The sequence below is a fragment of the Vulpes vulpes genome, chromosome 6 (genome assembly GCF_048418805.1).
Source record: "Vulpes vulpes isolate BD-2025 chromosome 6, VulVul3, whole genome shotgun sequence".
Taxonomy (NCBI): domain Eukaryota; kingdom Metazoa; phylum Chordata; class Mammalia; order Carnivora; family Canidae; genus Vulpes; species Vulpes vulpes.
The window spans coordinates 60,612,840-60,625,234 of record NC_132785.1 but is presented as its reverse complement, the minus strand read 5'-3'; the positions used below and the strand labels follow the sequence as shown (position 1 = coordinate 60,625,234).

General features: G+C 72.3%; 1 protein-coding gene across 7 annotated transcripts in view; it reads right to left on the bottom strand.

Annotated features, from left to right (window-relative positions):
• TMCO3 (transmembrane and coiled-coil domains 3) overlaps positions 1 to 12,217 on the bottom strand; it is a 57,954-nt gene extending 45,737 nt beyond the window's left edge. The window contains exons 1-2 of one of the 7 annotated variants that reach the window (XM_026008811.2): positions 11,949 to 12,217; positions 894 to 1,002 (exon numbers count right to left, since the gene is read on the bottom strand). The gene's annotated coding sequence lies outside the window, so the exon portion shown is untranslated. Of the gene's footprint in view, positions 1 to 893; positions 1,003 to 11,686; positions 11,914 to 11,948 lie in introns of those variants that run through there. The other 6 variants (XM_026008809.2, XM_072761119.1, XM_026008810.2 and 3 more) reach the window with 6 other exon arrangements.
• Between the last annotated feature and the right edge of the window lie 178 nt (positions 12,218 to 12,395).

The window sequence follows — 12,395 nt, the reverse complement described above, 5'->3', positions numbered from 1 at the left end:
CTTTTAGGGGCGACTGGGTGATTCAGTCAGTTGAGCATCCAACTCTTGGTTTTGGCTTAGGTCATGGGTGATGTCATGGGTGATGGGACTGAGCCTGTTGTCAGGCTCCATACTCAGGGAGGAGTTGGCTTGAGATTCTCTCTCCCTCTCCTTCTGTCCCTCCCTGGCTCACACCCACTCTCCCTTTCAAATAAAAAAACAAATCTTAAAAACAAAACCAAAAAAAGAAAAACAAAACAACTTCCAATACCTTTAATTCACTGTCATACAAAAATCACATTACTCTTATTTTGTCCAAAATCTTTCGCAATGCAGAAACATCACATCATTTATTGCATAGAAAGCTCAAAAGCAAAACACAATGATGTAGTCTAAAACCAGCCTTTTTCAGAGCAGTCACCCAGATTCAGATTTCTCACACATGCCTCTGACTCTGAGCTCTATAGGACTGCAGGACGTGTAAAGGGACTACTTCCTTAGACATCTGGCATGAGAGAGTGCCCTAGAGCCCTGGGGTTGCTCAAGTCCCTTCATGGAATGGGGCTGGGGAGGCAGATGGGGAGGGGAAGACTGGGGAGCAGCAGCTCCTCTACTCTTTTCAATTTTCTATAATGGGCTAAAATTCAAAAACCTCACAGCTCTGCCTCCCAGCATTCTGCCTATGTGTAGCCATAGGATGCTCCATCATCTCTTCTCCTCTGGACCTTCCAGATCCACTTTCTCTAATTTTCCTGATCAAACCACTGAAAAAGAGTCGTTTGTTCACCACACTCGTAGTGCAGCCAGTCTGTGAGGCAGAGGCCAACCCCACCAGGCTCCAACACAACTCTCCGGAGGGACCCCAGCCCCATCCCCTCGGCTGAAGCAGGGCCCTAGGTGTGGGGAGTACAGACCTGGTATCACATGCAGCACCTGGCGCTGTGTGCAGGGGGTTCCAGAGCAAGTAGTGTGGGTATGGCAGGAACAAAGCTAGTAAGTCCAATACTGGTTATTCAGCTTCTTCTGAAAAAGGAAAATATAAAGATCACTTGTAGGAAATAGTTTAAAGTTAGAATTTCTCTGTGATACCAGCAACACTTCAGGAAATGAACAGGAAACAACGCAGGGCTCATGGAAAGGTCTTAGGAAGCTAACTCCCCAGTGAAAATAACCTACCATAATGTAATTTGTGGAGAATTTTAAATATGAACAAATTGAATGACAACAATATAATTCTTAAAAGATAAAGTACTTATGATCTTACAAATACAACTCCCAGATTCATATCTAATTTGTAAAATAATTAGGCAATGAATCAGGAAAGAGAGAGAGGGAAAAAAAGACAATGAAGGACAATTCTCGGGGACTAAGCAGTTTTAGAGTACTTAATGTTACCTAACCTACAAAAATACCACGTGTTCCATTAAGTAATCCAATGACTGAGATTACTTTTTAAAAAATTGATATCATATAAGAAAAAACTTAGAACCGGTAAAGCACCCTGATCCAAAGAATGATCAGGAAAATGTTTATGAAAAGGCCGAACTACTTTTTACCCCTAGGTGATGACACGATCTAAAAAGACATGAACATCAGAACCTAGCAATGTTCTGAGAAGGTAAGATCCCCGAAGACGGTGGAAGCAGAGCCTCTTAAGAAACCCGGTCAGCTACCTGCACCCAGGACGGTAGGGGGAGTGGAGGTGCACCCGTCCCTCCTAGAGCCTGGAGAGCGGGTACGGGGGAGTGGGGGTGCACCACGTCTCGAGAGCCGGGAGAGCGGGTACGGGGGGAGTGGGGGTGCACCCGCGTCTCTAGAGCCCGGAGAGCGGGTACGGGGGGGGGGGGGAGGGGAGGGGAGTGGGGGTGCACCCGCGTCTCTAGAGCCAGGAGAGCCGGTACCGGGGGGAGTGGGGGTGCACCCGCGTCTCTAGAGCCCGGAGAGCGGGTACCGGGGGGAGTGGGGGTGCACCCGCGTCTCTAGAGCAGGTACCGGGGAGTGGGGGTGCACCCGCGTCTCTAGAGCCGGGAGAGCCGGTACCGGGGGGAGTGGGGGTGCACCCGCGTCTCTAGAGCCCGGAGAGCGGGTACCGGAGGGAGTGGGGGTGCACCCGCGTCTCTAGAGCAGGTACCCGGGAGTGGGGGTGCACCCGCGTCTCTAGAGCGGGTACTGGGAAGTGGGGGTGCCCCCGCGTCTCTAGAGCGGGGACTGGGAGTGGGGGCGCACCGGGTCTCTAGAGCCAGGAGAGCGGGTACCGGGGAGTGGGGGCGCACCGCGTCTCTAGAGCGGGGACGGGGGAGTGGGGGCGCACCGCGTCTCTAGAGCCCGGAGAGCGGGTACCGGGGAGTGGGGGTGCACCACGTCTCGAGAGCCGGGAGAGCGGGTACGGGGGGAGTGGGGGGTGCACCCGCGTCTCTAGAGCCGGGAGAGCCGGTACCGGGGGGAGTGGGGGTGCACCCGCGTCTCTAGAGCCCGGAGAGCGGGTACCGGGGGGAGTGGGGGTGCACCCGCGTCTCTAGAGCAGGTACCGGGGAGTGGGGGTGCACCCGCGTCTCTAGAGCGGGTACTGGGAAGTGGGGGTGCCCCCGCGTCTCTAGAGCGGGACGGGGAGTGGGGGCGCACCGCGTCTCTAGAGCCGGAAGAGCGGGTACCGGGGAGTGGGGGCGCACCGCGTCTCTAGAGCAGGGCCGGGGAGTGGGGGCGCACCGCGTCTCTAGAGCGGGTACCGGGGGGGAAGTGGGGGCGCACCGCGTCTCTAGAGCGGGTACCGGGGAGTGGGGGCGCACCGCGTCTCTAGAGCGGGGACGGGCAGTGGGGGCGCACCGCGTCTCTAGAGCGGGTACCGGGGGAGTGGGGGCGCACCGCGTCTCTAGAGCGAGTACCAGGGGGGAAGTGGGGGCGCACCGCGTCTCTGGAGCGGGGAAGGGCAGTGGGGGCGCACCGCGTCTCTGGAGCGAGGCCGGGGAGTGGGGGCGCACCGCGTCTCTGGAGCGGGGACGGGCAGTGGGGGCGCACCGCGTCTCTGGAGCGGGGACGGGGAGTGGGGGCGCACCGCATCTCCGGAGCGGGGACGGGCAGTGGGGGCGCACCGCGTCTCTAGAGCCGGGAGGGCGGGTACCGGGGAGTGGGGGCGCACCGCGTCTCTAGAGCGGGGACGGGCAGTGGGGGCGCACCGCGTCTCTAGAGCGGGGACGGGCAGTGGGGGCGCACCGCGTCTCTAGAGCGGGGACGGGCAGTGGGGGCGCACCGCGTCTCTAGAACCGGGAGGGCGGGTACCAGGGAGTGGGGGCGCACCGCGTCTCTAGAGCGGGGACGGGGAGTGGGGGCGCACCGCGTCTCTAGAGCGGGGACGGGCAGTGGGGGCGCACCGCATCTCCGGAGCGGGGACGGGCAGTGGGGGCGCACCGCGTCTCTAGAGCCGGGAGGGCGGGTACCGGGGAGTGGGGGCGCACCGCGTCTCTAGAGCGGGGACGGGCAGTGGGGGCGCACCGCGTCTCTAGAGCGGGGACGGGCAGTGGGGGCGCACCGCGTCTCTAGAGCCGGGAGGGCGGGTACCAGGGAGTGGGGGCGCACCGCGTCTCTAGAGCGGGGACGGGGAGTGGGGGCGCACCGCGTCTCTAGAGCGGGGACGGGCAGTGGGGGCGCGCCGCGTCTCTAGAGCGGGGCCGGGCAGTGGGGGCGCGCCGCGTCTCTAGAGCGGGGCCGGGGAGTGGGGGCGCGCCGCGTCTCTAGAGCGGGGCCGGGGAGTGGGGGCGCGCCGCGTCTCTAGAGCGGGGACGGGCAGTGGGGGCGCGCCGCGTCTCTAGAGCGGGGACGGGCAGTGGGGGCGCGCCGCGTCTCTAGAGCGGGGACGGGGAGTGGGGGCGCGCCGCGTCTCTAGAGCGGGGACGGGCAGTGGGGGCGCGCCGCGTCTCTAGAGCGGGGCCGGGCAGTGGGGGCGCGCCGCGTCTCTAGAGCGGGGACGGGCAGTGGGGGCGCGCCGCGTCTCTAGAGCGGGGACGGGCAGTGGGGGCGCGCCGCGTCTCTAGAGCGGGGCCGGGCAGTGGGGGCGCGCCGCGTCTCTAGAGCGGGGACGGGGAGTGGGGGCGCGCCGCGTCTCTAGAGCGGGGACGGGCAGTGGGGGCGCGCCGCGTCTCTAGAGCGGGGACGGGCAGTGGGGGCGCGCCGCGTCTCTAGAGCCGGGAGGGCGGGGTACCAGGGAGTGGGGGCGCACCGCGTCTCTAGAGCGGGGACGGGGAGTGGGGGCGCGCCGCGTCTCTAGAGCGGGGACGGGCAGTGGGGGCGCGCCGCGTCTCTAGAGCGGGGACGGGCAGTGGGGGCGCACCGCACCGCGTCTCTAGAGCGGGGCCGGGCAGTGGGGGCGCACCGCGTCTCTAGAGCGGGGACGGGGAGTGGGGGCGCGCCGCGTCTCTAGAGCGGGGACGGGCAGTGGGGGCGCGCCGCGTCTCTAGAGCGGGGACGGGCAGTGGGGGCGCGCCGCGTCTCTAGAGCGGGGACGGGCAGTGGGGGCGCGCCGCGTCTCTAGAGCGGGGACGGGCAGTGGGGGCGCGCCGCGTCTCTAGAGCGGGGACGGGGAGTGGGGGCGCGCCGCGTCTCTAGAGCGGGGACGGGCAGTGGGGGCGCGCCGCGTCTCTAGAGCGGGGACGGGCAGTGGGGGCGCACCGCGTCTCTAGAGCCGGGAGGGCGGGGTACCAGGGAGTGGGGGCGCACCGCGTCTCTAGAGCGGGGACGGGGAGTGGGGGCGCGCCGCGTCTCTAGAGCGGGGACGGGCAGTGGGGGCGCGCCGCGTCTCTAGAGCCGGGAGGGCGGGTACCAGGGAGTGGGGGCGCACCGCGTCTCTAGAGCGGGGCCGGGCAGTGGGGGCGCACCGCGTCTCTAGAGCGGGGACGGGGAGTGGGGGCGCGCCGCGTCTCTAGAGCGGGGACGGGCAGTGGGGGCGCGCCGCGTCTCTAGAGCGGGGACGGGCAGTGGGGGCGCGCCGCGTCTCTAGAGCGGGGACGGGCAGTGGGGGCGCGCCGCGTCTCTAGAGCGGGGACGGGCAGTGGGGGCGCGCCGCGTCTCTAGAGCGGGGCCGGGCAGTGGGGGCGCGCCGCGTCTCTAGAGCGGGGACGGGCAGTGGGGGCGCGCCGCGTCTCTAGAGCCGGGAGGGCGGGTACCAGGGAGTGGGGGCGCACCGCGTCTCTAGAGCGGGGACGGGGAGTGGGGGCGCGCCGCGTCTCTAGAGCGGGGACGGGCAGTGGGGGCGCGCCGCGTCTCTAGAGCGGGGACGGGCAGTGGGGGCGCACCGCACCGCGTCTCTAGAGCGGGGCCGGGCAGTGGGGGCGCACCGCGTCTCTAGAGCGGGGACGGGGAGTGGGGACGCGCCGCGTCTCTAGAGCGGGGACGGGCAGTGGGGGCGCGCCGCGTCTCTAGAGCGGGGACGGGCAGTGGGGGCGCGCCGCGTCTCTAGAGCGGGGACGGGCAGTGGGGGCGCACCGCGTCTCTAGAGCCGGGAGGGCGGGTACCAGGGAGTGGGGGCGCACCGCGTCTCTAGAGCGGGGACGGGGAGTGGGGGCGCGCCGCGTCTCTAGAGCGGGGACGGGCAGTGGGGGCGCGCCGCGTCTCTAGAGCGGGGACGGGGAGTGGGGGCACGCCGCGTCTCTAGAGCGGGGACGGGCAGTGGGGGCGCACCGCGTCTCTAGAGCCGGGAGGGCGGGTACCAGGGAGTGGGGGCGCACCGCGTCTCTAGAGCGGGGACGGGCAGTGGGGGCGCACCGCACCGCGTCTCTAGAGCGGGGACGGGCAGTGGGGGCGCACCGCGTCTCTAGAGCGGGGACGGGGAGTGGGGGCGCGCCGCGTCTCTAGAGCGGGGACGGGCAGTGGGGGCGCGCCGTGTCTCTAGAGCGGGGACGGGCAGTGGGGGCGCACCGCGTCTCTAGAGCCGGGAGGGCGGGTACCAGGTAGTGGGGGCGCACCGCGTCTCTAGAGCGGGGACGGGGAGTGGGGGCGCGCCGCGTCTCTAGAGCGGGAACGGGCAGTGGGGGCGCGCCGCGTCTCTAGAGCGGGGACGGGCAGTGGGGGCGCACCGCGTCTCTAGAGCGGGGACGGGGAGTGGGGGCGCGCCGCGTCTCTAGAGCGGGGACGGGCAGTGGGGGCGCACCGCGTCTCTAGAGCCGGGAGGGCGGGTACCAGGGAGTGGGGGCGCACCGCGTCTCTAGAGCGGGGCCGGGCAGTGGGGGCGCGCCGCGTCTCTAGAGCGGGGACGGGCAGTGGGGGCGCACCGCACCGCGTCTCTAGAGCGGGGCCGGGCAGTGGGGGCGCACCGCGTCTCTAGAGCGGGGACGGGGAGTGGGGGCGCGCCGCGTCTCTAGAGCGGGGACGGGCAGTGGGGGCGCGCCGCGTCTCTAGAGCGGGGACGGGCAGTGGGGGCGCGCCGCGTCTCTAGAGCGGGGACGGGCAGTGGGGGCGCGCCGCGTCTCTAGAGCGGGGACGGGCAGTGGGGGCGCGCCGCGTCTCTAGAGCGGGGCCGGGCAGTGGGGGCGCGCCGCGTCTCTAGAGCGGGGACGGGCAGTGGGGGCGCGCCGCGTCTCTAGAGCCGGGAGGGCGGGTACCAGGGAGTGGGGGCGCACCGCGTCTCTAGAGCGGGGACGGGGAGTGGGGGCGCGCCGCGTCTCTAGAGCGGGGACGGGCAGTGGGGGCGCGCCGCGTCTCTAGAGCGGGGACGGGCAGTGGGGGCGCACCGCACCGCGTCTCTAGAGCGGGGCCGGGCAGTGGGGGCGCACCGCGTCTCTAGAGCGGGGACGGGGAGTGGGGACGCGCCGCGTCTCTAGAGCGGGGACGGGCAGTGGGGGCGCGCCGCGTCTCTAGAGCGGGGACGGGCAGTGGGGGCGCGCCGCGTCTCTAGAGCGGGGACGGGCAGTGGGGGCGCACCGCGTCTCTAGAGCCGGGAGGGCGGGTACCAGGGAGTGGGGGCGCACCGCGTCTCTAGAGCGGGGACGGGGAGTGGGGGCGCGCCGCGTCTCTAGAGCGGGGACGGGCAGTGGGGGCGCGCCGCGTCTCTAGAGCGGGGACGGGGAGTGGGGGCACGCCGCGTCTCTAGAGCGGGGACGGGCAGTGGGGGCGCACCGCGTCTCTAGAGCCGGGAGGGCGGGTACCAGGGAGTGGGGGCGCACCGCGTCTCTAGAGCGGGGACGGGCAGTGGGGGCGCACCGCACCGCGTCTCTAGAGCGGGGACGGGCAGTGGGGGCGCACCGCGTCTCTAGAGCGGGGACGGGGAGTGGGGGCGCGCCGCGTCTCTAGAGCGGGGACGGGCAGTGGGGGCGCGCCGTGTCTCTAGAGCGGGGACGGGCAGTGGGGGCGCACCGCGTCTCTAGAGCCGGGAGGGCGGGTACCAGGTAGTGGGGGCGCACCGCGTCTCTAGAGCGGGGACGGGGAGTGGGGGCGCGCCGCGTCTCTAGAGCGGGAACGGGCAGTGGGGGCGCGCCGCGTCTCTAGAGCGGGGACGGGCAGTGGGGGCGCACCGCGTCTCTAGAGCGGGGACGGGGAGTGGGGGCGCGCCGCGTCTCTAGAGCGGGGACGGGCAGTGGGGGCGCACCGCGTCTCTAGAGCCGGGAGGGCGGGTACCAGGGAGTGGGGGCGCACCGCGTCTCTAGAGCGGGGCCGGGCAGTGGGGGCGCGCCGCGTCTCTAGAGCGGGGACGGGCAGTGGGGGCGCGCCGCGTCTCTAGAGCGGGGACGGGCAGTGGGGGCGCACCGCGTCTCTAGAGCGGGGACGGGCAGTGGGGGCGCACCGCACCGCGTCTCTAGAGCGGGGACGGGCAGTGGGGGCGCGCCGCGTCTCTAGAGCGGGGACGGGGAGTGGGGGCGCGCCGCGTCTCTAGAGCGGGGATGGGCAGTGGGGGCGCGCCGCGTCTCTAGAGCGGGGACGGGCAGTGGGGGCGCGCCGCGTCTCTAGAGCCGGGAGGGCGGGTACCAGGGAGTGGGGGCGCACCGCGTCTCTAGAGCGGGGACGGGGAGTGGGGGCGCGCCGCGTCTCTAGAGCGGGGACGGGCAGTGGGGGCGCGCCGCGTCTCTAGAGCGGGGACGGGCAGTGGGGGCGCACCGCAACGCGTCTCTAGAGCGGGGCCGGGCAGTGGGGGCGCACCGCGTCTCTAGAGCGGGGACGGGGAGTGGGGGCGCGCCGCGTCTCTAGAGCGGGGACGGGCAGTGGGGGCGCGCCGCGTCTCTAGAGCGGGGACGGGCAGTGGGGGCGCGCCGCGTCTCTAGAGCGGGGACGGGCAGTGGGGGCGCGCCGCGTCTCTAGAGCGGGGACGGGCAGTGGGGGCGCACCGCGTCTCTAGAGCCGGGAGGGCGGGTACCAGGGAGTGGGGGCGCACCGCGTCTCTAGAGCGGGGACGGGGAGTGGGGGCGCGCCGCGTCTCTAGAGCGGGGACGGGCAGTGGGGGCGCGCCGCGTCTCTAGAGCGGGGACGGGGAGTGGGGGCGCGCCGCGTCTCTAGAGCGGGGACGGGCAGTGGGGGCGCGCCGCACCGCGTCTCTAGAGCGGGGACGGGGAGTGGGGGCGCACCGCGTCTCTAGAGCGGGGACGGGGAGTGGGGGCGCGCCGCGTCTCTAGAGCCGGGAGGGCGGGTACCAGGGAGTGGGGGCGCACCGCGTCTCTAGAGCGGGGCCGGGCAGTGGGGGCGCGCCGCGTCTCTAGAGCGGGGACGGGCAGTGGGGGCGCGCCGCGTCTCTAGAGCGGGGACGGGCAGTGGGGGCGCGCCGCGTCTCTAGAGCGGGGACGGGCAGTGGGGGCGCACCGCACCGCGTCTCTAGAGCGGGGACGGGGAGTGGGGGCGCACCGCGTCTCTAGAGCGGGGACGGGGAGTGGGGGCGCGCCGCGTCTCTAGAGCCGGGAGGGCGGGTACCAGGGAGTGGGGGCGCACCGCGTCTCTAGAGCGGGGCCGGGCAGTGGGGGCGCGCCGCGTCTCTAGAGCGGGGACGGGCAGTGGGGGCGCGCCGCGTCTCTAGAGCGGGGCCGGGCAGTGGGGGCGCGCCGCGTCTCTAGAGCGGGGACGGGCAGTGGGGGCGCGCCGCGTCTCTAGAGCGGGGACGGGCAGTGGGGGCGCGCCGCGTCTCTAGAGCGGGGACGGGCAGTGGGGGCGCGCCGCGTCTCTAGAGCGGGGCCGGGCAGTGGGGGCGCGCCGCGTCTCTAGAGCGGGGCCGGGCAGTGGGGGCGCGCCGCGTCTCTAGAGCGGGGCCGGGCAGTGGGGGCGCGCCGCGTCTCTAGAGCGGGGACGGGCAGTGGGGGCGCGCCGCGTCTCTAGAGCGGGGACGGGCAGTGGGGGCGCGCCGCGTCTCTAGAGCGGGGACGGGGAGTGGGGGCGCGCCGCGTCTCTAGAGCGGGGACGGGCAGTGGGGGCGCACCGCGTCTCTAGAGCGGGGACGGGCAGTGGGGGCGCACCGCACCGCGTCTCTAGAGCGGGGACGGGCAGTGGGGGCGCGCCGCGTCTCTATTGCGGGGACGGGCAGTGGGGGCGCGCCGCGTCTCTAGAGCGGGGACGGGCAGTGGGGGCGCACCGCGTCTCTAGAGCGGGGACGGGCAGTGGGGGCGCACCGCGTCTCTAGAGCCGGGAGGGCGGGTACCAGGGAGTGGGGGCGCACCGCGTCTCTAGAGCGGGGACGGGCAGTGGGGGCGCGCCGCGTCTCTAGAGCGGGGCCGGGCAGTGGGGGGCACCGCACCGCGTCTCTAGAGCGGGGACGGGCAGTGGGGGCGCGCCGCGTCTCTAGAGCGGGGACGGGCAGTGGGGGCGCGCCGCGTCTCTAGAGCGGGGACGGGCAGTGGGGGCGCGCCGCGTCTCTAGAGCGGGGACGGGGAGTGGGGGCGCGCCGCGTCTCTAGAGCGGGGACGGGCAGTGGGGGCGCACCGCACCGCGTCTCTAGAGCGGGGACGGGCAGTGGGGGCGCACCGCACCGCGTCTCTAGAGCGGGGACGGGGAGTGGGGGCGCACCGCGTCTCTAGAGCGGGGACGGGCAGTGGGGGCGCACCGCGTCTCTAGAGCGGGGACGGGGAGTGGGGGCGCGCCGCGTCTCTAGAGCGGGGACGGGCAGTGGGGGCGCGCCGCGTCTCTAGAGCGGGGCCGGGCAGTGGGGGCGCGCCGCGTCTCTAGAGCGGGGACGGGCAGTGGGGGCACGCCGCGTCTCTAGAGCGGGGACGGGCAGTGGGGGCGCGCCGCACCGCGTCTCTAGAGCGGGGACGGGCAGTGGGGGCGCACCGCGTCTCTAGAGCGGGGACGGGCAGTGGGGGCGCGCCGCGTCTCTAGAGCGGGGACGGGGAGTGGGGGCACGCCGCGTCTCTAGAGCGGGGACGGGCAGTGGGGGCGCACCGCGTCTCTAGAGCCGGGAGGGCGGGTACCAGGGAGTGGGGGCGCACCGCGTCTCTAGAGCGGGGACGGGCAGTGGGGGCGCACCGCACCGCGTCTCTAGAGCGGGGACGGGCAGTGGGGGCGCACCGCGTCTCTAGAGCGGGGACGGGGAGTGGGGGCGCGCCGCGTCTCTAGAGCGGGGACGGGCAGTGGGGGCGCGCCTTGTCTCTAGAGCGGGGACGGGCAGTGGGGGCGCACCGCGTCTCTAGAGCCGGGAGGGCGGGTACCAGGTAGTGGGGGCGCACCGCGTCTCTAGAGCGGGGACGGGGAGTGGGGGCGCGCCGCGTCTCTAGAGCGGGAACGGGCAGTGGGGGCGCGCCGCGTCTCTAGAGCGGGGACGGGCAGTGGGGGCGCACCGCGTCTCTAGAGCGGGGACGGGGAGTGGGGGCGCGCCGCGTCTCTAGAGCGGGGACGGGCAGTGGGGGCGCACCGCGTCTCTAGAGCCGGGAGGGCGGGTACCAGGGAGTGGGGGCGCACCGCGTCTCTAGAGCGGGGCCGGGCAGTGGGGGCGCGCCGCGTCTCTAGAGCGGGGACGGGCAGTGGGGGCGCGCCGCGTCTCTAGAGCGGGGACGGGCAGTGGGGGCGCACCGCGTCTCTAGAGCGGGGACGGGCAGTGGGGGCGCACCGCACCGCGTCTCTAGAGCGGGGACGGGCAGTGGGGGCGCGCCGCGTCTCTAGAGCGGGGACGGGCAGTGGGGGCGCACCGCACCGCGTCTCTAGAGCGGGGACGGGCAGTGGGGGCGCACCGCACCGCGTCTCTAGAGCGGGGACGGGGAGTGGGGGCGCACCGCGTCTCTAGAGCGGGGACGGGCAGTGGGGGCGCACCGCGTCTCTAGAGCGGGGACGGGGAGTGGGGGCGCGCCGCGTCTCTAGAGCGGGGACGGGCAGTGGGGGCGCGCCGCGTCTCTAGAGCGGGGCCGGGCAGTGGGGGCGCGCCGCGTCTCTAGAGCGGGGACGGGCAGTGGGGGCGCGCCGCGTCTCTAGAGCGGGGACGGGCAGTGGGGGCGCGCCGCACCGCGTCTCTAGAGCGGGGACGGGCAGTGGGGGCGCACCGCGTCTCTAGAGCGGGGACGGGCAGTGGGGGCGCACCGCGTCTCTAGAGCGGGGCCGGGCAGTGGGGGCGCACCGCGTCTCTGGCGCCGGGCGGGAAGCGGACGCGGTGGGCCGCGGGGTACGTGAGGACCCTTCCTGGCCCCCGCGGCTGCGGAGCAGCGGGGCCCCGGCGACCTGGGCTCCTGGCTGAGCTGCCCCTGAACCGCCTTCCCGGAGTCGGAGTCGGGCCGCAGGGAGGCCCAGGACGCCCGGAAGCAGGCTCGGGCCGGATCACCTGCTCCGTAGGCCCCGATACCCCGCAGGGACACCGCTGAGGGCTGCGGCGGAGCAGCCTCCGCGGCGTTTCGGTAAGTCCTGGCGGCGGCCTCGGCCCCGGGGTGTCCCCGCCGGCCGCAGCCGCCCGAGGAGCAGGGGCGACGCCGGCAGCGGGGCTAGGGCCGAGGGGCGGGTCTACGCGCGGCGGGACAGGGCGACCCAGGATGGACCGCGGAGGCCGGGGACGCGCGACCCGCGCCCGAACCGCGAGCAGCGCTCACCTGCACGCGGCCGGCGGACGTGCGCGCTCGGTCCGGGTCCCGGCGCCGGGAGCCGAGCAGCCGAGCAGCCGACAGGGTCGAGCCTCACTCGCATCCCTCTACCACCTACAGGCCCGCTCCGGGGCGGGGACGCGGACGCGGACGCGGACGCGCTGGGGCGTGGAGAGGGCCCCGGCCCTCAGTCGCCCTCTCCCGACCGCCGTGTGCGCGGGCGCGGCCCCGAGGGAGCGGCGTCCCCTCAGGGGCCGGGCCTGGGTCCCGTCGGCCCCGGGCGGCGCAGTGCACGTCGGGGACTGTAGGCGGTGGCGGGCCCGGGTCCCGTCGGCCCCGGGCGGCGCAGTGCACGTCGGGGATTGTAGGCGGTGGCGGGCCCGGGTCCCGTCGGCCCCGGGCGGCGCAGTGCACGCCGGGAGCTGGGAGGGCGGAGCCTGAGCGTCGCCCGCCCCT